This window comes from Oncorhynchus mykiss, chromosome 11 (genome assembly GCF_013265735.2).
Source record: "Oncorhynchus mykiss isolate Arlee chromosome 11, USDA_OmykA_1.1, whole genome shotgun sequence".
Classification (NCBI taxonomy): Eukaryota; Metazoa; Chordata; class Actinopteri; order Salmoniformes; family Salmonidae; genus Oncorhynchus; species Oncorhynchus mykiss.
In genome coordinates, this window is record NC_048575.1 from 65,449,975 (window position 1) to 65,473,626 (window position 23,652).

Sequence of the window (23,652 nt, forward strand, 5' to 3'; positions counted from 1 at the left end):
CTGAAAAAGGAGAGAGAAAGGCAAACTGTGTTATTATTATGATATTTTACCAGCACTGAGCCCAGGTCAGGCCCATAGTGGCAGGAGACCTAGACCGTTGGTAGCCGGGAGGAGTGAGTTAGTTATTTTGTGCTCGCCCCCTCCTGCTAAGCTCTTAAACCTGCTGCTTCTACACATCAAAAAATCAATAAAGCGTCTCTTTAAAAGCGGCCTGAGAAATAATGGATGAGAGAGACCAAAATGCAGATGGATACCTCCCATCGGTTACCTTTCCACCTCCGTTCTACCTCTTTTTACCCCCTCATCCTCTCTTCCTCCTCTACCTCTCTCTCTCTCTCTCTCTGTCTCTGTCTCTGTCTCTCTGTCTCTCTGTGTGTGTGTGTGTGCCTGGGAAGCATTTAAGGGGGCCAACCTGTAAAGTTAACACATTCAGTTTGTCCCCTATTAAAACGCTGTGTTCCAGCCTCCGCTGTGCTGAGGTCTATCTACTTATGAACCGTGATTTGTGTGCCAGGATTCAATTCCTTAAATTTGTCATTCGAGAGGGCCCTGTTTTTAATTCATTTATGTTGAATGACATTCGCTGTGTGTTTCTGTCTGTGTGTGGCGCTCACATTATTTGGGGTGTGTGGGGCAGTCGGCAACCCAGCAGGGTCTCATGGGTGCGGCCGGTGTGTGTGTGTGTGACCTACTGTGCTGTACTATGTTGTACTATGCTGTGTGGACGTTTCCTTTGTTCTGCTCTGTGTGTTGCTGGTCGTCGACTGCTCCATCCGGGGTTAACATTACCATTGTCTGCTACGCAATGTAGCTAGCCGCCCTGCAGAGAGAGAGAGAGCGCTATATTGAGTCTTGTTTCTCTGTGCTGTATGACTGTGCTCATAGTGTTTCTCTGTGCTGTATGACAGTGCTCATAATGTTTCTCTGTGCTGTATGACTGTGCTCATAGTGTTTCCCTGTGCTGTATGACTGTGCTCATAGTGTTTCTCTGTGCTGTATGACTGTGCTCATAGTGTTTCTCTGTGCTGTATGACTGTGCTCATAGTGTTTCTCTGTGCTGTATGACTGTGCTCATAGTGTTTCTCTGTGCTGTATGACAGTGCTCATAGTGTTTCTCTGTGCTGTATGACAGTGCTCATAGTGTTTCTCTGTGCTGTATGACTGTGTTCATAGTGTTTCTCTGTGCTGTATGACAGTGCTCATAGTGTTTCTCTGTGCTGTATGACAGTGCTCATAGTGTTTCTCTGTGCTGTATGACAGTGCTCATAGTGTTTCTCTGTGCTGTATGACAGTGCTCATAGTGTTTCTCTGTGCTGTATGACTGTGTTCATAGTGTTTCTCTGTGCTGTATGACTGTGCTCATAGTGTTTCTCTGTGCTGTATGACAGTGCTCATAGTGTTTCTCTGTGCTGTATGACTGTGCTCATAGTGTTTCTCTGTGCTGTATGACTGTGCTCATAGTGTTTCTCTGTGCTGTATGACAGTGCTCATAGTGTTTCACTGTGCTCATAGTGTTTCTCTGTGCTGTATGACTGCTGTATGACAGTGCTCATAGTGTTTCTCTGTGCTGTATGACACTGCTCATAGTGTTTCTCTGTGCTGTATGACAGTGCTCATAGTGTTTCTCTGTGCTGTATGACAGTGCTCATAGTGTTTCTCTGTGCTGTATGACAGTGCTCATAGTGTTTCTCTGTGCTGTATGACTGTGTTCATAGTGTTTCTCTGTGCTGTATGACTGTGCTCATAGTGTTTCTCTGTGCTGTATGACAGTGCTCATAGTGTTTCTCTGTGCTGTATGACTGTGCTCATAGTGTTTCTCTGTGCTGTATGACTGTGCTCATAGTGTTTCTCTGTGCTGTATGACAGTGCTCATAGTGTTTCACTGTGCTCATAGTGTTTCTCTGTGCTGTATGACTGCTGTATGACAGTGCTCATAGTGTTTCTCTGTGCTGTATGACACTGCTCATAGTGTTTCTCTATGCTGTATGACAGTGCTCATAGTGTTTCTCTGTGCTGTATGACAGTGCTCATAGTGTTTCTCTGTGCTGTATGACAGTGCTCATAGTGTTTCTCTGTGCTGTATGACAGGTGCTCATAGTGTTTCTCTGTGCTGTATGACAGTGCTCATAGTGTTTCTCTGTGCTGTATGACAGTGTTCATAGTGTTTCTCTGTGCTGTATGACAGTGCTCATAGTGTCTGTTGTTTGAGCTCCATGGTACATCACCAGCTGATGGACACTCGCTGCATATCGTGGGGAACCAGTCCCCCACAACCTCCTATGGTGATTGTATGTGAGCGTGTGTCTCTCACGGTGGTTTATCTACATTGAAATGTGGCTGTGTGTGCTTGTGAGGATGTGTGTGCGTGTACGTCGTGTGCGTTGTGACTTCAGCGAGTCCACAGTGGCTTATCGACAGGTTTATGAGTCCTTTTCAGTGTGTTTTTCTCAGAAGGCAAATTAAGATGCAGAGTCACTGATAGACTGAGTCATCCTGACAGCAGCAGGGAGGGAGAGGGCTGAACGACTGTACACGCTGATCCCCATCTATTGATCTTTATTTCCCCTATTACTCTCACTCTCTAGCTCTCTCTCTAGCTCTCTCTCTAGCTCTCTCTCTAGCTCACTCTCTAGCTCTCTCTCTAGCTCTCTCTCTAGCTCTCTCTCTAGCTCACTCTATAGCTCTCTCTCTAGCTCTCTCTCTAGCTCTCTCTCTAGCTCACTCTCTAGCTCAGCAGCAGCAGGATATAGCAGCAGCAGTATATAGCAGCAGCAGTATATAGCAGCAGTAAATAGCAGCAGCGAGATATAGCAGCAGCAGTCAATAGGATCAGCAGTATATAGCATCAGCAGTATATAGCAGCAGTCAATAGCATCAGCAGTATATAGCAGCAGCAGTATATAGCAGCAGCAGGATATAGCAGCAGCAGGATATAGCAGCAGCAGGATATAGCAGCAGCAGGATATAGCAGCAGCAATATATAGCATCAGCAGTATATAGCAGCAGCAGGATATAGCAACAGTATATAGCTTATAGCAGCAGCAGTATATAGCATATAGCAGCAGGAGTATATAGCAGCAGCAGTATATAGCAGCAGTATATAGCATATAGCAGCAGCAGTATATAGCAGCAGTAAATAGCATATAGCAGCAGCAGTATATAGCAGCAGCAGTATATAGCAGCAGCAGTATATAACAGCAGCAGTATATAGAAGCAGCAGTATATAGCAGCAGTAAATAGCAGCAGCAGGATATATCAGCAGTAAATAGCAGCAGTAAATAGCATATAGCAGCAGCAGTATATAGCAGCAGCAGTATATAGCAGCAGTGTATATCAGCAGTAAATAGCAGCAGTAAATAGCACATAGCAGCAGCAGTATATAGCAGCAGCAGTATATAGCAGCAGCAGTATATAGCAGCAGCAGTATATAGCAGCAGTAAATAGCAGCAGCAGGATATAGCAGCATCAGTATATAGCAGCAGTATATAGCAGCAGTATATAGCAGCAGTATATAGCAGCAGCAGTATATAGCAGCAGTAAATAGCAGCAGCAGGATATAGCAGCATCAGTATATAGCAGCAGTATATAGCAGCAGTAAATAGCATATAGCAGCAGTAAATAACATATAGCAGCAGCGGTATATAGCAGCAGCAGTATATAGCAGCAGCAGTATATAGCAGCAGCAGTATATAGCAGCAGCAGCATATAGCAGCAGGATATAGCAGCAGCAGCATATAGCAGCAGGATATAGCAGCAGCAGTATATAGCAGCAGCAGTATATAGCAGCAGCAGTATATAGCAGCAGCAGTATATAGCAGCAGGATATAGCAGCAGCAGTATATAGCAGCAGCGGGATATAGCAGCAGGATATAGCTTATAGCAGCAGTATATAGCATATAGCAGCAGTATATAGCAGCAGCATATAGCAGCAGGATATAGCAGCAGCAGTATATAGCAGCAGCAGTATATAGCAGCAGGATATAGCAGCAGCAGTATATAGCAGCAGCAGGATATAGCTTATAGCAGCAGTATATAGCATATAGCAGCAGTAGTATATAGCTTATAGCAGCAGTAGTATATAGCTTATAGCAGAAGTAGTATATAGCTTATAGCAGCAGCAGTATATAGCAGCAGCAGTATATAGCTGCAGCAGTATATAGCATATAGCAGCAGTATATAGCATCAGCAGTATATAGCAGCAGCAGTATATAGCAGCAGCAGGATATAGCAGCAGCAGGATATAGCAGCAGTAAATAGCAGCAGCAGGATATAGCAGCAGGATATAGCTTATAGCAGCAGTAGTATATAGCATATAGCAGCAGTAATATATAGCTTATAGCAGCAGCAGTATATAGCAGCAGCAGTATGCAGCAGCAGTATATAGCAGCAGCAGTATATAGCAGCAGCAGTATATAGCAGCAGCAGTATATAGCAGCAGCGGGATATAGCAGCAGGATATAGCTTATAGCAGCAGTAGTATATAGCATATAGCAGCAGTAAATAGAATATAGCAGCAGTAAATAGCATATAGCAGCAGCAGTATATAGCAGCAGCAGTATATAGCAGCAGCAGTATATAGCAGCAGCGGGATATAGCAGCAGGATATAGCTTATAGCAGCAGTAGTATATAGCATATAGCAGCAGGAGTATATAGCAGCAGCGGGATATAGCAGCAGGATATAGCTTATAGCAGCAGTAGTATATAGCATATAGCAGCAGTAGTATATAGCTTATAGCAGCAGTAGTATATAGCTTATATCAGAAGTAGTATATAGCTTATAGCAGCAGCAGTATATAGCAGCAGCAGTATGCAGCAGCAGTATATAGCATATAGCAGCAGTATATAGCATCAGCAGTATATAGCAGCAGCAGTATATAGCAGCAGCAGGATATAGCAGCAGCAGGATATAGCAGCAGCAGTATATAGCAGCAGCAGCATATAGCAGCAGGATATAGCAGCAGCAGGATATAGCAGCAGCAGTATATAGCAGCAGCAGGATATAGCAGCAGCAGGATATAGCAGCAGCAGTATATAGCAGCAGCAGGATATAGCAGCAGCAGTATATAGCAGCAGCAGGATATAGCAGCAGTAGATAGCAGCAGCAGGATATAGCAGTAGGATATAGCTTATAGCAGCAGGAGTATATAGCAGCAGCAGTATATAGCATATAGCAGCAGCAGTATATAGCAGCAGTATATAGCATATAGCAGCAGGAGTATATAGCAGCAGTATATAGCATATAGCAGCAGCAGTATATAGCAGCAGTAAATAGCATATAGCAGCAGCAGTATATAGCAGCAGCAGTATATAGCAGCAGTATATATCAGCAGTAAATAGCAGCAGTAAATAGCATATAGCAGCAGCAGTATATAGCAGCAGCAGTATATAGCAGCAGCAGTATATAACAGCAGCAGTATATAGAAGCAGCAGTATATAGCAGCAGTAAATAGCAGCAGCAGGATATATCAGCAGTAAATAGCAGCAGTAAATAGCATATAGCAGCAGCAGTATATAGCAGCAGCAGTATATAGCAGCAGTATATATCAGCAGTAAATAGCACATAGCAGCAGCAGTATATAGCAGCAGCAGTATATAGCAGCAGCAGTATATAGCAGCAGCAGTATATAGCAGCAGTAAATAGCAGCAGCAGGATATAGCAGCATCAGTATATAGCAGCAGTATATAGCAGCAGTATATAGCAGCAGTAAATAGCAGCAGCAGGATATAGCAGCATCAGTATATAGCAGCAGTATATAGCAGCAGTAAATAGCATATAGCAGCAGTAAATAACATATAGCAGCAGCGGTATATAGCAGCAGCAGTATATAGCAGCAGCAGTATATAGCAGCAGCAGTATATAGCAGCAGCAGCATATAGCAGCAGTATATAGCAGCAGCAGTATATAGCAGCAGCAGCATATAGCAGCAGCATATAGCAGCAGCAGTATATAGCAGCAGCAGTATATAGCAGCAGCAGTATATAGCAGCAGGATATAGCAGCAGCAGTATATAGCAGCAGCGGGATATAGCAGCAGGATATAGCTTATAGCAGCAGTATATAGCATATAGCAGCAGTATATAGCAGCAGCAGCATATAGCAGCAGGATATAGCAGCAGCAGTATATAGCAGCAGGATATAGCAGCAGCAGTATATAGCAGCAGCAGGATATAGCTTATAGCAGCAGTATATAGCATATAGCAGCAGTAGTATATAGCTTATAGCAGCAGTAGTATATAGCTTATAGCAGAAGTAGTATATAGCTTATAGCAGCAGCGGTATATAGCAGCAGCAGTATATAGCTGCAGCAGTATATAGCATCAGCAGTATATAGCAGCAGCAGTATATAGCAGCAGCAGTATATAGCAGCAGCAGGATATAGCAGCAGCAGGATATAGCAGCAGTAAATAGCAGCAGCAGGATATAGCAGCAGGATATAGCTTATAGCAGCAGTAGTATATAGCATATAGCAGCAGTAATATATAGCTTATAGCAGCAGCAGTATATAGCAGCAGCAGTATGCAGCAGCAGTATATAGCAGCAGCAGTATATAGCAGCAGCAGTATATAGCAGCAGCAGTATATAGCAGCAGCAGCATATAGCAGCAGGATATAGCAGCAGCAGGATATAGCAGCAGCAGTATATAGCAGCAGCAGGATATAGCAGCAGCAGGATATAGCAGCAGCAGTATATAGCAGCAGCAGGATATAGCAGCAGCAGTATATAGCAGCAGCAGGATATAGCAGCAGTAGATAGCAGCAGCAGGATATAGCAGTAGGATATAGCTTATAGCAGCAGGAGTATATAGCAGCAGCAGTATATAGCATATAGCAGCAGCAGTATATAGCAGCAGTATATAGCATATAGCAGCAGGAGTATATAGCAGCAGCAGTATATAGCAGCAGTATATAGCATATAGCAGCAGCAGTATATAGCAGCAGTAAATAGCATATAGCAGCAGCAGTATATAGCAGCAGCAGTATATAGCAGCAGTATATATCAGCAGTAAATAGCATATAGCAGCAGCAGTATATAGCAGCAGCAGTATATAGCAGCAGCAGTATATAACAGCAGCAGTATATAGAAGCAGCAGTATATAGCAGCAGTAAATAGCAGCAGCAGGATATATCAGCAGTAAATAGCAGCAGTAAATAGCATATAGCAGCAGCAGTATATAGCAGCAGCAGTATATAGCAGCAGTATATATCAGCAGTAAATAGCACATAGCAGCAGCAGTATATAGCAGCAGCAGTATATAGCAGCAGCAGTATATAGCAGCAGCAGTATATAGCAGCAGTAAATAGCAGCAGCAGGATATAGCAGCATCAGTATATAGCAGCAGTATATAGCAGCAGTATATAGCAGCAGTAAATAGCAGCAGCAGGATATAGCAGCATCAGTATATAGCAGCAGTATATAGCAGCAGTAAATAGCATATAGCAGCAGTAAATAACATATAGCAGCAGCGGTATATAGCAGCAGCAGTATATAGCAGCAGCAGTATATAGCAGCAGCAGTATATAGCAGCAGCAGCATATAGCAGCAGTATATAGCAGCAGCAGTATATAGCAGCAGCAGCATATAGCAGCAGCATATAGCAGCAGCAGTATATAGCAGCAGCAGTATATAGCAGCAGCAGTATATAGCAGCAGGATATAGCAGCAGCAGTATATAGCAGCAGCGGGATATAGCAGCAGGATATAGCTTATAGCAGCAGTATATAGCATATAGCAGCAGTATATAGCAGCAGCAGCATATAGCAGCAGGATATAGCAGCAGCAGTATATAGCAGCAGCAGTATATAGCAGCAGGATATAGCAGCAGCAGTATATAGCAGCAGCAGGATATAGCTTATAGCAGCAGTATATAGCATATAGCAGCAGTAGTATATAGCTTATAGCAGCAGTAGTATATAGCTTATAGCAGAAGTAGTATATAGCTTATAGCAGCAGCGGTATATAGCAGCAGCAGTATATAGCTGCAGCAGTATATAGCATATAGCAGCAGTATATAGCATCAGCAGTATATAGCAGCAGCAGTATATAGCAGCAGCAGTATATAGCAGCAGCAGGATATAGCAGCAGCAGGATATAGCAGCAGTAAATAGCAGCAGCAGGATATAGCAGCAGGATATAGCTTATAGCAGCAGTAGTATATAGCATATAGCAGCAGTAATATATAGCTTATAGCAGCAGCAGTATATAGCAGCAGCAGTATGCAGCAGCAGTATATAGCAGCAGCAGTATATAGCAGCAGCAGTATATAGCAGCAGCAGTATATAGCAGCAGCGGGATATAGCAGCAGGATATAGCTTATAGCAGCAGTAGTATATAGCATATAGCAGCAGTAAATAGAATATAGCAGCAGTAAATAGCATATAGCAGCAGCAGTATATAGCAGCAGCAGTATATAGCAGCAGCAGTATATAGCAGCAGCGGGATATAGCAGCAGGATATAGCTTATAGCAGCAGTAGTATATAGCATATAGCAGCAGAAGTATATAGCAGCAGCGGGATATAGCAGCAGGATATAGCTTATAGCAGCAGTAGTATATAGCATATAGCAGCAGTAGTATATAGCTTATAGCAGCAGTAGTATATAGCTTATATCAGAAGTAGTATATAGCTTATAGCAGCAGCAGTATATAGCAGCAGCAGTATGCAGCAGCAGTATATAGCATATAGCAGCAGTATATAGCATCAGCAGTATATAGCAGCAGCAGTAAATAGCAGCAGCAGTATATAGCAGCAGCAGGATATAGCAGCAGCAGTATATAGCAGCAGCAGCATATAGCAGCAGGATATAGCAGCAGCAGGATATAGCAGCAGCAGTATATAGCAGCAGCAGGATATAGCAGCAGCAGGATATAGCAGCAGCAGTATATAGCAGCAGCAGGATATAGCAGCAGCAGGATATAGCAGCAGTAGATAGCAGCAGCAGGATATAGCAGTAGGATATAGCTTATAGCAGCAGTAGTATATAGCATATAGCAGCAGTAATATTTAGCTTATAGCAGCAGCAGTATATAGCAGCAGCAGTATATAGCAGCAGCAGTATATAGCAGTATTTAGCAGCAGCAGTAAATAGCAGCAGCAGTATGCAGCAGCAGTATATAGCATATAGCAGCAGTATATAGCATCAGCAGTATATAGCAGCAGCAGTATATAGCAGCAGCAGCATATAGCAGCAGGATATAGCAGCAGCAGTATATAGCAGCAGCAGTATATAGCAGCAGCAGTATATAGCAGCAGCAGGATATAGCAGCAGGATATAGCTTATAGCAGCAGTAGTATATAGCATATAGCAGCAGTAGTATATAGCTTATAGCAGAAGTAGTATATAGCTTATAGCAGCAGTAAATAGCATATAGCAGCAGCAGTATATAGCATATAGCAGCAGTAAATAGCATATAGCAGCAGCAGTATATAGCAGCAGTAGTATATAGCATATAGCAGCAGTAGTATATAGCTTATAGCAGCAGTAGTATATAGCTTATAGCAGCAGTAGTATATAGCTTATAGCAGCAGCAGTATATAGCAGCAGCAGTATGCCGCAGCAGTATATAGCATATAGCAGCAGTATATAGCATCAGCAGTATATAGCAGCAGCAGTATATAGCAGCAGCAGTAAATATAGCAGCAGTATATAGCAGCAGCAGGATATAGCAGCGGCAGGATATAGCAGCAGTAAATAGCAGCAGCAGGATATAGCAGCAGGATATAGCTTATAGCAGCAGTAGTATATAGCATATAGCAGCAGTAATATATAGCTTATAGCAGCAGCAGTATATAGCAGCAGCAGTATATAGCAGCAGCAGTATATAGCAGCAGCAGCAGCATATAGCAGCAGCAGCAGCAGCATATAGCAGCAGCAGTATATAACAGCAGCAGTATATAGCAGTATTTAGCAGCAGCAGGATATAGCAGCAGCGGTATATAGCAGCAGTAAATAGCAGCAGCGGGATATAGCAGCAGTATATAGCTTATAGCAGCAGCAGTATATAGCATATAGCAGCAGCAGTATATAGCATATAGCAGCAGTATATAGCATCAGCAGTATATAGCAGCAGCAGCATATAGCAGCAGTATATAGCAGCAGCAGTATATAGCAGCAGCAGTATATAGCAGCAGCGGGATATAGCAGCAGGATATAGCTTATAGCAGCAGTAGTATATAGTATATAGCAGCAGTAGTATATAGCTTATAGCAGCAGTAGTATATAGCTTATATCAGAAGTAGTATATAGCTTATAGCAGCAGCAGTATATAGCAGCAGCAGTATGCAGCAGCAGTATATAGCATATAGCAGCAGCATATAGCATCAGCAGTATATAGCAGCAGCAGTATATAGCAGCAGCAGTATATAGCAGCAGCAGGATATAGCAGCAGCAGGATATAGCAGCAGTAGATAGCAGCAGCAGGATATAGCAGTAGGATATAGCTTATAGCAGCAGTAGTATATAGCATATAGCAGCAGTAATATTTAGCTTATAGCAGCAGCAGTATATAGCAGCAGCGGTATATAGCAGCAGCAGCAGCATATAGCAGCAGCAGCAACAGCAGCATATAGCAGCAGCAGTATATAGCAGCAGCAGTATATAGCAGTATTTAGCAGCAGCAGTATATAGCAGCAGTAAATAGCAGCAGCGGGATATAGCAGCAGTATATAGCATATAGCAGCAGGAGTTTATAGCAGCAGTATATAGCAGCAGTATATAGCAGCAGTAAATAGCATATAGCAGCTGCAGGATATAGCAGCAGTATATAGCAGCAGCAGGATATAGCAGCAGCAGTATATAGCAGCAGCAGCAGCATATAGCAGCAGCAGCAGCAGCATATAGCAGCAGCAGTATATAGCAGCAGCAGTATATAGCAGCAGCAGTATATAGCAGTATTTAGCAGCAGCAGGATATAGCAGCAGCGGTATATAGCAGCAGTATATAGCAGCAGCAGGATATAGCAGCAGTAGATAGCAGCAGCAGGATATAGCAGTAGGATATAGCTTATAGCAGCAGTAGTATATAGCATATAGCAGCAGTAGTATACAGCTTATAGCAGCAGTAGTATATAGCATATAGCAGCAGTAATATTTAGCTTATAGCAGCAGCAGTATATAGCAGCAGCAGTATATAGCAGCAGCAGCAGCATATAGCAGCAGCAGTATATAGCAGCAGCAGTATATAGCAGCAGCAGTATATAGCAGTATTTAGCAGCAGCAGGATATAGCAGCAGCAGTATATAGCAGCAGTAAATAGCAGCAGCGGGATATAGCAGCAGTATATAGCTTATAGCAGCAGCAGTATATAGCATATAGCAGCAGGAGTATATAGCAGCAGTATATAGCAGCAGCAGTATATAGCAGCAGTAAATAGCATATAGCAGCTGCAGGATATAGCAGCAGCAGCAGTATATAGCAGCAGCAGGATATAGCAGCAGCAGGATATAGCAGCAGCAGGATATAGCAGCAGCAGTATATAGCAGCAGCAGCAGCATATAGCAGCAGCAGCATATAGCAGCAGCAGTATATAGCAGCAGCAGTATATAGCGGTATTTAGCAGCAGCAGGATATAGCAGCAGCGGTATATAGCAGCAGTAAATAGCAGCAGTGGGATATAGCAGCAGTATATAGCTTATAGCAGCAGTATATAGCATATAGCAGCAGGAGTATATAGCAGCAGTATATAGCATATAGCAGCAGCAGTATATAGCAGCAGCAGTATTCAACAGCAGTATATAGCATATAGCAGCAGTATATAGCATCAGCAGTATATAGCAGCAGCAGTATATAGCAGCAGCAGCATATAGCAGCAGTATATAGCAGCAGCAGTATATAGCAGCAGCGGGATATAGCAGCGGGATATAGCTTATAGCAGCAGTAGTATATAGCATATAGCAGAAGTAGTATATAGCTTATAGCAGCAGTAGTATATAGCAGCAGGATATAGCTTATAGCAGCAGTAGTATATAGCATATAGCAGCAGCAGTATATAGCTTATAGCAGCAGTAGTATATAGCTTATATCAGAAGTAGTATATAGCTTATAGCAGCAGCAGTATATAGCAGCAGCAGTATATAGCATATAGCAGCAGTATATAGCATCAGCAGTATATAGCAGCAGCAGTATATAGCAGCAGCAGGATATAGCAGCAGTAGGATATAGCAGCAGTAGATAGCAGCAGCAGCAGCAGCAGGATATAGCAGTAGGATATAGCTTATAGCAGGAGTAGTATATAGCTTATAGCAGCAGTAATATATAGCTTATAGCAGCAGCAGTATATAGCAGCAGCAGTATATAGCAGCAGCATATAGCAGCAGCAGCAGCAGCATATAGCAGCAGCAGTATATAGCAGCAGCAGTATATAGCAGCAGCAGTATATAGCAGTATTTAGCAGCAGCAGGATATAGCAGCAGCAGTATATAGCAGCAGTAAATAGCAGCAGCGGGATATAGCAGCAGTATATAGCTTATAGCAGCAGCAGTATATAGCATATAGCAGCAGGAGTATATAGCAGCAGTATATAGCAGCAGCAGTATATAGCAGCAGTAAATAGCATATAGCAGCTGCAGGATATAGCAGCAGCAGCAGTATATAGCAGCAGCAGGATATAGCAGCAGCAGGATATAGCAGCAGTAAATAGCATATAGCAGCAGCAGTATGTAGCAGCAGCAGGATATAGCAGCAGCAGTATATAGCAGCAGTAAATAGCATATAGCAGCAGCAGTATATAGCAGCAGCAGTATATAGCAGCAGCAGCAGCATATAGCAGCAGCAGCATATAGCAGCAGCAGCAGCATATAGCAGCAGCAGCAGTATATAGCAGCAGGATATAGCAGCAGCAGGATATAGCAGCAGCAGTATATAGCAGCAGCAGTATATAGCAGCAGCAGTATATAGCTTATAGCAGCAGTATATAGCTTATAGCAGCAGTAGTATATAGCTTATAGCAGCAGTAGTATATAGCTTATAGCAGCAGCAGTATATAGCAGCAGCAGTATGCAGCAGCAGTATATAGCATATAGCAGCAGTATATAGCATCAGCAGTATATAGCATCAGCAGTATATAGCATCAGCAGTATATAGCAGCAGCAGTATATAGCAGCAGGAGTATATAGCAGCAGTAAATAGCAGCAGCGGGATATAGCAGCAGTATATAGCTTATAGCAGCAGCAGTATATAGCATATAGCAGCAGGAGTATATAGCAGCAGTATATAGCATATAGCAGCAGCAGTATATAGCAGCAGTAAATAGCATATAGCAGCAGCAGTATATAGCAGCAGCAGTATATAGCAGCAGCAGTATATAGCAGCAGCAGGATATAGCAGCAGCAGTATATAGCAGCAGCAGTATATAGCAGCAGTAAATAGCAGCAGCGGGATATAGCAGCAGTATATAGCTTATAGCAGCAGCAGTATATAGCATATAGCAGCAGGAGTATATAGCAGCAGTATATAGCAGCAGCAGTATATAGCAGCAGTAAATAGCATATAGCAGCTGCAGGATATAGCAGCAGCAGCAGTATATAGCAGCAGCAGGATATAGCAGCAGCAGGATATAGCAGCAGCAGGATATAGCAGCAGCAGGATATAGCAGCAGTAAATAGCATATAGCAGCAGCAGTATGTAGCAGCAGCAGGATATAGCAGCAGCAGTATATAGCAGCAGTAAATAGCATATAGCAGCAGCAGTATATAGCAGCAGCAGTATATAGCAGCAGCAGCATATAGCAGCAGCAGCAGCATATAGCAGCAGCAGCAGTATATAGCAGCAGGATATAGCAGCAGCAGGATATAGCAGCAGCAGTATATAGCAGCAGCAGTATATAGCAGCAGCAGTATATAGCAGCAGCAGTATATAGCTTATAGCAGCAGTAGTATATAGCTTATAGCAGCAGTAGTATATAGCTTATAGCAGCAGCAGTATATAGCAGCAGCAGTATGCAGCAGCAGTATATAGCATATAGCAGCAGTATATAGCATCAGCAGTATATAGCATCAGCAGTATATAGCAGCAGCAGTATATAGCAGCAGGAGTATATAGCAGCAGTAAATAGCAGCAGCGGGATATAGCAGCAGTATATAGCTTATAGCAGCAGCAGTATATAGCATATAGCAGCAGGAGTATATAGCAGCAGTATATAGCATATAGCAGCAGCAGTATATAGCAGCAGTAAATAGCATATAGCAGCAGCAATATATAGCAGCAGCAGTATATAGCAGCAGCAGGATATAGCAGCAGCAGTATATAGCAGCAGCAGTATATAGCAGCAGTAAATAGCCGCAGCAGGATATAGCAGCAGTATATAGCAGCAGTAGGATATAGCAGCAGTATATAGCTTATAGCAGCAGCAGTATATAGCATATAGCAGCAGGAGTATATAGCAGCAGTATATAGCATATAGCAGCAGGAGTATATAGCAGCAGTAAATAGCATATAGCAGCAGCAGTATATAGCAGCAGCAGGATATAGCAGCAGCAGCAGTATATAGCAGCAGCAGGATATAGCAGCAGCAGGATATAGCAGCAGTAAATAGCATATAGCAGCAGCAGTATATAGCAACAGCAGTATGTGGCAGCAGCAGGATATAGCAGCAGCAGGATATAGCAGCAGCAGTATATAGCAGCAGTAAATAGCAGCAGTAAATAGCATATAGCAGCAGCAGGATATAGCAGCAGCAGTATATAGCAGCAGTAGTATATAGCAGCAGCAGTATATAGCAGCAGCAGTATTTAGCAGCAGTAAATAGCAGCAGTAAATAGCATATAGCAGCAGCAGTATATAGCAGCAGCAGTATATAGCAGCAGTAAATAGCAGCAGTAAATAGCAGCAGTAAATAGCATATAGCAGCAGCAGGATATAGCAGCAGTAGTAAATAGCAGCAGCAGTATATAGCAGCAGCAGTAAATAGCCGCAGCAGGATATAGCAGCAGTATATAGCATATAGCAGCAGCAGTATATAGCAGCAGTAAATAGCATATAGCAGCAGCAGTATATAGCAGCAGCAGTATATAGCAGCAGCAGGATATAGCAGCAGCAGTATATAGCAGCAGCAGGATATAGCAGCAGCAGGATATAGCAGCAGCAGGATATAGCAGCAGCAGGATATAGCAGCAGTAAATAGCATATAGCAGCAGCAGTATATAGCAACAGCAGTATGTGGCAGCAGCAGGATATAGCAGCAGCGGGATATAGCAGCAGCAGTATATAGCAGCAGTAAATAGCAGCAGTAAATAGCATATAGCAGCAGCAGGATATAGCAGCAGCAGTATATAGCAGCAGTAGTATATAGCAGCAGCAGTATATAGCAGCAGCAGTATTTAGCAGCAGTAAATAGCAGCAGTAAATAGCATATAGCAGCAGCAGTATATAGCAGCAGCAGCAGCATATAGCAGCAGCAGGATATAGCAGCAGCAGGATATAGCAGCAGCAGGATATAGCAGCAGCAGTATATAGCAGCAGTAAATAGCATATAGCAGCAGCAGTATGTAGCAGCAGCAGGATATAGCAGCAGCAGTATATAGCAGCAGTAAATAGCATATAGCAGCAGCAGTATATAGCAGCAGCAGTATATAGCAGCAGCAGCAGCATATAGCAGCAGCAGCATATAGCAGCAGCAGCAGTATATAGCAGCAGGATATAGCAGCAGCAGGATATAGCAGCAGCAGTATATAGCAGCAGTAAATAGCATATAGCAGCAGCAGTATGTAGCAGCAGCAGGATATAGCAGCAGCAGTATATAGCAGCAGTAAATAGCATATAGCAGCAGCAGTATATAGCAGCAGCAGTATATAGCAGCAGCAGCAGCATATAGCAGCAGCAGCATATAGCAGCAGCAGCAGCATATAGCAGCAGCAGCAGTATATAGCAGCAGGATATAGCAGCAGCAGGATATAGCAGCAGCAGTATATAGCAGCAGCAGTATATAGCAGCAGCAGTATATAGCTTATAGCAGCAGTAGTATATAGCTTATAGCAGCAGTAGTATATAGCTTATAGCAGCAGCAGTATATAGCAGCAGCAGTATGCAGCAGCAGTATATAGGATATAGCAGCAGTATATAGCATCAGCAGTATATAGCATCAGCAGTATATAGCATCAGCAGTATATAGCAGCAGCAGTATATAGCAGCAGTAAATAGCAGCAGTAAATAGCATATAGCAGCAGCAGGATATAGCAGCAGCAGTATATAGCAGCAGTAGTATATAGCAGCAGCAGTATATAGCAGCAGCAGTATTTAGCAGCAGTAAATAGCAGCAGTAAATAGCAGCAGTAAATAGCATATAGCAGCAGCAGTATATAGCAGCAGCAGTATATAGCAGCAGTAAATAGCAGCAGTAAATAGCAGCAGTAAATAGCATATAGCAGCAGCAGGATATAGCAGCAGTAGTAAATAGCAGCAGCAGTATATAGCAGCAGCAGTAAATAGCCGCAGCAGGATATAGCAGCAGTATATAGCATATAGCAGCAGCAGTATATAGCAGCAGTAAATAGCATATAGCAGCAGCAGTATATAGCAGCAGCAGTATATAGCAGCAGCAGGATATAGCAGCAGCAGCAGTATATAGCAGCAGCAGGATATTGCAGCAGCAGGATATAGCAGCAGCAGGATATAGCAGCAGCAGGATATAGCAGCAGCAGGATATAGCAGCAGTAAATAGCATATAGCAGCAGCAGTATATAGCAACAGCAGTATGTGGCAGCAGCAGGATATAGCAGCAGCGGGATATAGCAGCAGCAGTATATAGCAGCAGTAAATAGCAGCAGTAAATAGCATATAGCAGCAGCAGGATATAGCAGCAGCAGGATATAGCAGCAGCAGGATATAGCAGCAGCAGTATATAGCAGCAGTAAATAGCATATAGCAGCAGCAGTATGTAGCAGCAGCAGGATATAGCAGCAGCAGTATATAGCAGCAGTAAATAGCATATAGCAGCAGCAGTATATAGCAGCAGCAGTATATAGCAGCAGCAGCAGCATATAGCAGCAGCAGCATATAGCAGCAGCAGCAGCATATAGCAGCAGCAGCAGTATATAGCAGCAGGATATAGCAGCAGCAGGATATAGCAGCAGCAGTATATAGCAGCAGTAAATAGCATATAGCAGCAGCAGTATGTAGCAGCAGCAGGATATAGCAGCAGCAGTATATAGCAGCAGTAAATAGCATATAGCAGCAGCAGTATATAGCAGCAGCAGTATATAGCAGCAGCAGCAGCATATAGCAGCAGCAGCATATAGCAGCAGCAGCAGCATATAGCAGCAGCAGCAGTATATAGCAGCAGGATATAGCAGCAGCAGGATATAGCAGCAGCAGTATATAGCAGCAGCAGTATATAGCAGCAGCAGTATATAGCAGCAGCAGTATATAGCAGCAGCAGTAGTATATAGCTTATAGCAGCAGTAGTATATAGCTTATAGCAGCAGCAGTATATAGCAGCAGCAGTATGCAGCAGCAGTATGCAGCAGTATATAGCATCAGCAGTATATAGCATCAGCAGTATATAGCATCAGCAGTATATAGCAGCAGCAGTATATAGCAGCAGGAGTATATAGCAGCAGTAAATAGCAGCAGCGGGATATAGCAGCAGTATATAGCTTATAGCAGCAGCAGTATATAGCATATAGCAGCAGGAGTATATAGCAGCAGTATATAGCATATAGCAGCAGCAGTATATAGCAGCAGTAAATAGCATATAGCAGCAGCAGTATATAGCAGCAGCAGGATATAGCTGCAGCAGTATATAGCAGCAGCAGTATATAGCAGCAGTAAATAGCCGCAGCAGGATATAGCAGCAGTATATAGCAGCAGTAGGATATAGCAGCAGTATATAGCTTATAGCAGCAGCAGTATATAGCATATAGCAGCAGGAGTATATAGCAGCAGTATATAGCATATAGCAGCAGGAGTATATAGCAGCAGTAAATAGCATATAGCAGCAGCAGTATATAGCAGCAGCAGGATATAGCAGCAGCAGCAATATATAGCAGCAGCAGGATATAGCAGCAGCAGGATATAGCAGCAGCAGGATATAGCAGCAGTAAATAGCATATAGCAGCAGCAATATATAGCAACAGCAGTATGTGGCAGCAGCAGGATATAGCAGCAGCAGGATATAGCAGCAGCAGTATATAGCAGCAGTAAATAGCAGCAGTAAATAGCATATAGCAGCAGCAGGATATAGCAGCAGCAGTATATAGCAGCAGTAGTATATAGCAGCAGCAGTATATAGCAGCAGCAGTATTTAGCAGCAGTAAATAGCAGCAGTAAATAGCATATAGCAGCAGCAGTATATAGCAGCAGCAGTATATAGCAGCAGTAAATAGCAGCAGTAAATAGCAGCAGTAAATAGCATATAGCAGCAGCAGGATATAGCAGCAGTAGTAAATAGCAGCAGCAGTATATAGCAGCAGCAGTAAATAGCCGCAGCAGGATATAGCAGCAGTATATAGCATATAGCAGCAGCAGTATATAGCAGCAGTAAATAGCATATAGCAGCAGCAGTATATAGCAGCAGCAGTATATAGCAGCAGCAGGATATAGCAGCAGCAGCAGTATATAGCAGCAGCAGGATATAGCAGCAGCAGGATATAGCAGCAGCAGGATATAGCAGCAGCAGGATATAGCAGCAGTAAATAGCATATAGCAGCAGCAGTATATAGCAACAGCAGTATGTGGCAGCAGCAGGATATAGCAGCAGCGGGATATAGCAGCAGCAGTATATAGCAGCAGTAAATAGCAGCAGTAAATAGCAGCAGTAAATAGCAGCAGTAAATAGCATATAGCAGCAGCAGGATATAGCAGCAGCAGGATATAGCAGCAGCAGGATATAGCAGCAGCAGTATATAGCATCAGCAGTATATAGCATCAGCAGTATATAGCAGCAGCAGTATATAGCAGCAGCAGTATATAGCAGCAGGAGTATATAGCAGCAGTAAATAGCAGCAGCGGGATATAGCAGCAGTATATAGCTTATAGCAGCAGCAGTATATAGCATATAGCAGCAGGAGTATATAGCAGCAGTATATAGCATATAGCAGCAGCAGTATATAGCAGCAGTAAATAGCATATAGCAGCAGCAGTATATAGCAGCAGCAGTATATAGCAGCAGCAGGATATAGCTGCAGCAGTATATAGCAGCAGCAGTATATAGCAGCAGTAAATAGCCGCAGCAGGATATAGCAGCAGTATATAGCAGCAGTAGGATATAGCAGCAGTATATAGCTTATAGCAGCAGCAGTATATAGCATATAGCAGCAGGAGTATATAGCAGCAGTATATAGCATATAGCAGCAGGAGTATATAGCAGCAGTAAATAGCATATAGCAGCAGCAGTATATAGCAGCAGCAGGATATAGCAGCAGCAGCAGTATATAGCAGCAGCAGGATATAGCAGCAGCAGGATATAGCAGCAGCAGGATATAGCAGCAGTAAATAGCATATAGCAGCAGCAGTATATAGCAACATCAGTATGTGGCAGCAGCAGGATATAGCAGCAGCAGTATATAGCAGCAGTAAATAGCAGCAGTAAATAGCATATAGCAGCAGCAGGATATAGCAGCAGCAGTATATAGCAGCAGTAGTATATAGCAGCAGCAGTATATAGCAGCAGCAGTATTTAGCAGCAGTAAATAGCAGCAGTAAATAGCATATAGCAGCAGCAGTATATAGCAGCAGCAGTATATAGCAGCAGTAAATAGCAGCAGTAAATAGCAGCAGTAAATAGCATATAGCAGCAGCAGGATATAGCAGCAGTAGTAAATAGCAGCAGCAGTATATAGCAGCAGCAGCAGTAAATAGCCGCAGCAGGATATAGCAGCAGTATATAGCATATAGCAGCAGCAGTATATAGCAGCAGTAAATAGCATATAGCAGCAGCAGTATATAGCAGCAGCAGTATATAGCAGCAGCAGGATATAGCAGCAGCAGCAGTATATAGCAGCAGCAGGATATAGCAGCAGCAGGATATAGCAGCAGCAGGATATAGCAGCAGCAGGATATAGCAGCAGCAGGATATAGCAGCAGTAAATAGCATATAGCAGCAGCAGTATATAGCAACAGCAGTATGTGGCAGCAGCAGGATATAGCAGCAGCGGGATATAGCAGCAGCAGTATATAGCAGCAGTAAATAGCAGCAGTAAATAGCAGCAGTAAATAGCAGCAGTAAATAGCATATAGCAGCAGCAGGATATAGCAGCAGCAGGATATAGCAGCAGCAGGATATAGCAGCAGCAGTATATAGCAGCAGCAGTATTTAGCAGCAGTAAATAGCAGCAGTAAATAGCATATAGCAGCAGCAGTATATAGCAGCAGCAGTATATAGCAGCAGTAAATAGCAGCAGTAAATAGCAGCAGTAAATAGCATATAGCAGCAGCAGTAGTATATAGCAGCAGCAGTATATAGCAGCAGCAGTATTTAGCAGCAGTAAATTGCAGCAGTATTTAGCAGCAGTAAATAGCATATAGCAGCAGGATATAGCAGCAGCAGTATATAATGGCAGCAGTATATAATAGCAGCAGTATATAGCAGCAGCGGTATATAGCAGCAGCAGTATAAATAGCATATAGCAGCAGGATATAGCAGCAGCAGCATATAGCAGCAGTATATAGCATATAGCAGCAGCAGGATATAGCAGCAGTATATAGCAGCAGTAAATAGCATATAGCAGCAGAAGTATATAGCAGCAGCAGTATATAGCAGCAGTATATAGCAGCAGCAGTATATAGCAGCAGCAGTATATAGCAGCAGCAGGATATAGCTGCAGCAGTATATAGCAGCAGCAGTATATAGCAGCAGTAAATAGCCGCAGCAGGATATAGCAGCAGTATATAGCAGCAGTAGGATATAGCAGCAGTATATAGCTTATAGCAGCAGCAGTATATAGCATATAGCAGCAGGAGTATATAGCAGCAGTATATAGCATATAGCAGCAGGAGTATATAGCAGCAGTAAATAGCATATAGCAGCAGCAGTATATAGCAGCAGCAGGATATAGCAGCAGCAGCAGTATATAGCAGCAGCAGGATATAGCAGCAGCAGGATATAGCAGCAGCAGGATATAGCAGCAGTAAATAGCATATAGCAGCAGCAGTATATAGCAACATCAGTATGTGGCAGCAGCAGGATATAGCAGCAGCAGTATATAGCAGCAGTAAATAGCAGCAGTAAATAGCATATAGCAGCAGCAGGATATAGCAGCAGCAGTATATAGCAGCAGTAGTATATAGCAGCAGCAGTATATAGCAGCAGCAGTATTTAGCAGCAGTAAATAGCAGCAGTAAATAGCATATAGCAGCAGCAGTATATAGCAGCAGCAGTATATAGCAGCAGTAAATAGCAGCAGTAAATAGCAGCAGTAAATAGCATATAGCAGCAGCAGGATATAGCAGCAGTAGTAAATAGCAGCAGCAGTATATAGCAGCAGCAGCAGTAAATAGCCGCAGCAGGATATAGCAGCAGTATATAGCATATAGCAGCAGCAGTATATAGCAGCAGTAAATAGCATATAGCAGCAGCAGTATATAGCAGCAGCAGTATATAGCAGCAGCAGGATATAGCAGCAGCAGCAGTATATAGCAGCAGCAGGATATAGCAGCAGCAGGATATAGCAGCAGCAGGATATAGCAGCAGCAGGATATAGCAGCAGCAGGATATAGCAGCAGTAAATAGCATATAGCAGCAGCAGTATATAGCAACAGCAGTATGTGGCAGCAGCAGGATATAGCAGCAGCGGGATATAGCAGCAGCAGTATATAGCAGCAGTAAATAGCAGCAGTAAATAGCAGCAGTAAATAGCAGCAGTAAATAGCATATAGCAGCAGCAGGATATAGCAGCAGCAGGATATAGCAGCAGCAGGATATAGCAGCAGCAGTATATAGCAGCAGCAGTATTTAGCAGCAGTAAATAGCAGCAGTAAATAGCATATAGCAGCAGCAGTATATAGCAGCAGCAGTATATAGCAGCAGTAAATAGCAGCAGTAAATAGCAGCAGTAAATAGCATATAGCAGCAGCAGTAGTATATAGCAGCAGCAGTATATAGCAGCAGCAGTATTTAGCAGCAGTAAATTGCAGCAGTATTTAGCAGCAGTAAATAGCATATAGCAGCAGGATATAGCAGCAGCAGTATATAATGGCAGCAGTATATAATAGCAGCAGTATATAGCAGCAGCGGTATATAGCAGCAGCAGTATAAATAGCATATAGCAGCAGGATATAGCAGCAGCAGCATATAGCAGCAGTATATAGCATATAGCAGCAGCAGGATATAGCAGCAGTATATAGCAGCAGTAAATAGCATATAGCAGCAGAAGTATATAGCAGCAGCAGTATATAGCAGCAGTATATAGCAGCAGCAGTATATAGCAGCAGCAGTATATAGCAGCAGCAGGATATAGCAGCAGCAGGATATAGCTGCAGTAAATAGCAGCAGCAGTATATAGCAGCAGTAGTATATAGCAGCAGCAGTATATAGCAGCAGCAGTATAAATAGCATATAGCAGCAGGATATAGCAGCAGCAGCATATAGCAGCAGTATATAGCATATAGCAGCAGCAGGATATAGCAGCAGAGGCAGTAATTGGAACTGGTCTATTGATTTATTGGCAAGCAGGATAATGTGGTGTTCTCTCCCATCGCTTATTCAATCAATGGACTGCACAGGAGGGCAGCGCTTAGCTTAGCACAGGAATCTCTCTCTTCATCTTCCTCTCTCTCTCAATCTCTCTTACCATCTCCCTCGGTTTCTTTCTTTCCAAATATCAAAGGGTGGCAACATTGAAGAATCTCAAATATAAAATATCCTCTGTTGTTCTTACTTAAAGGGCCAGCCAATACTTTTCTTCTTCTGGATTGATACATACCACAACATCCTCCTCCTCTTGTCTCCTAGTGGTTGCTGTCTTTTGAAAGAGGAGAGCAATTTCCGATCATTACTGAGGGCCTTTCTATCGATCTCTTCGCAACTTTAACAGCATTTAATAGCTGCCGTTAACTTTAACTTCTTATGGCTGGGGGCAGTATTGAGTAGCTTGGATGAATAAGATGCCCAGAGGTGCCCAGAGTAAAATGTCTGCTACTCAGTCCCAGAAGCTAAGATATGCATATTATTAGTATATTTGGATAGAAAACACTCTGAAGTTTCTAAAACCGTTTGAATGATGTCTGTGAGTATAACAGCACTCATATGGCAGGCATAAAACCTGAGAAAAAAATCCAACCAGGAAGTGGGAAATCTGAGTTTTTAACTCATTGCCTATCGACGATACAGTGGGATACTGGTCATGTTGCACTTCCTAAGGCTTCCACTAGATGTCAACAGTCTTTAGAACCTTGTTTGATGTTTCTACTGTGAAGTGGGGGGAATGAGTCAGAGGTCTGCCAGAGAGCCACGAGCTGGCCACGCTCGTTCACGTGAGAGCGAGCTCTGTTCCATTGCATTTCTACAGACAAAGGAATTCTCCGGTTGGAACATTATTGAAAATGTATGTTAACACCCTAAAGATTAATTCTAAACATCGTTTGACATGTTTCTATGGACTGTAATGGAACTTTTTGACTTTTCGTCTGTTCCTAGTGATAGCGCATCATGAATTTGGATTTGTGAACTGAACGCGCTAACAAAAGGAGGTATTTGGACATAAATTCTAGACATTATCGATCAAA

At 42.8% G+C, this 23,652-nt stretch overlaps 1 protein-coding gene across 3 annotated transcripts in view; it reads left to right on the top strand.

Annotated features, from left to right (window-relative positions):
- Window positions 1–23,652, top strand: part of LOC110536240 (semaphorin-4C) — a 128,277-nt gene that overhangs the window by 7,313 nt on the left and 97,312 nt on the right. The gene's annotated exons all lie outside the window — the stretch shown is intronic.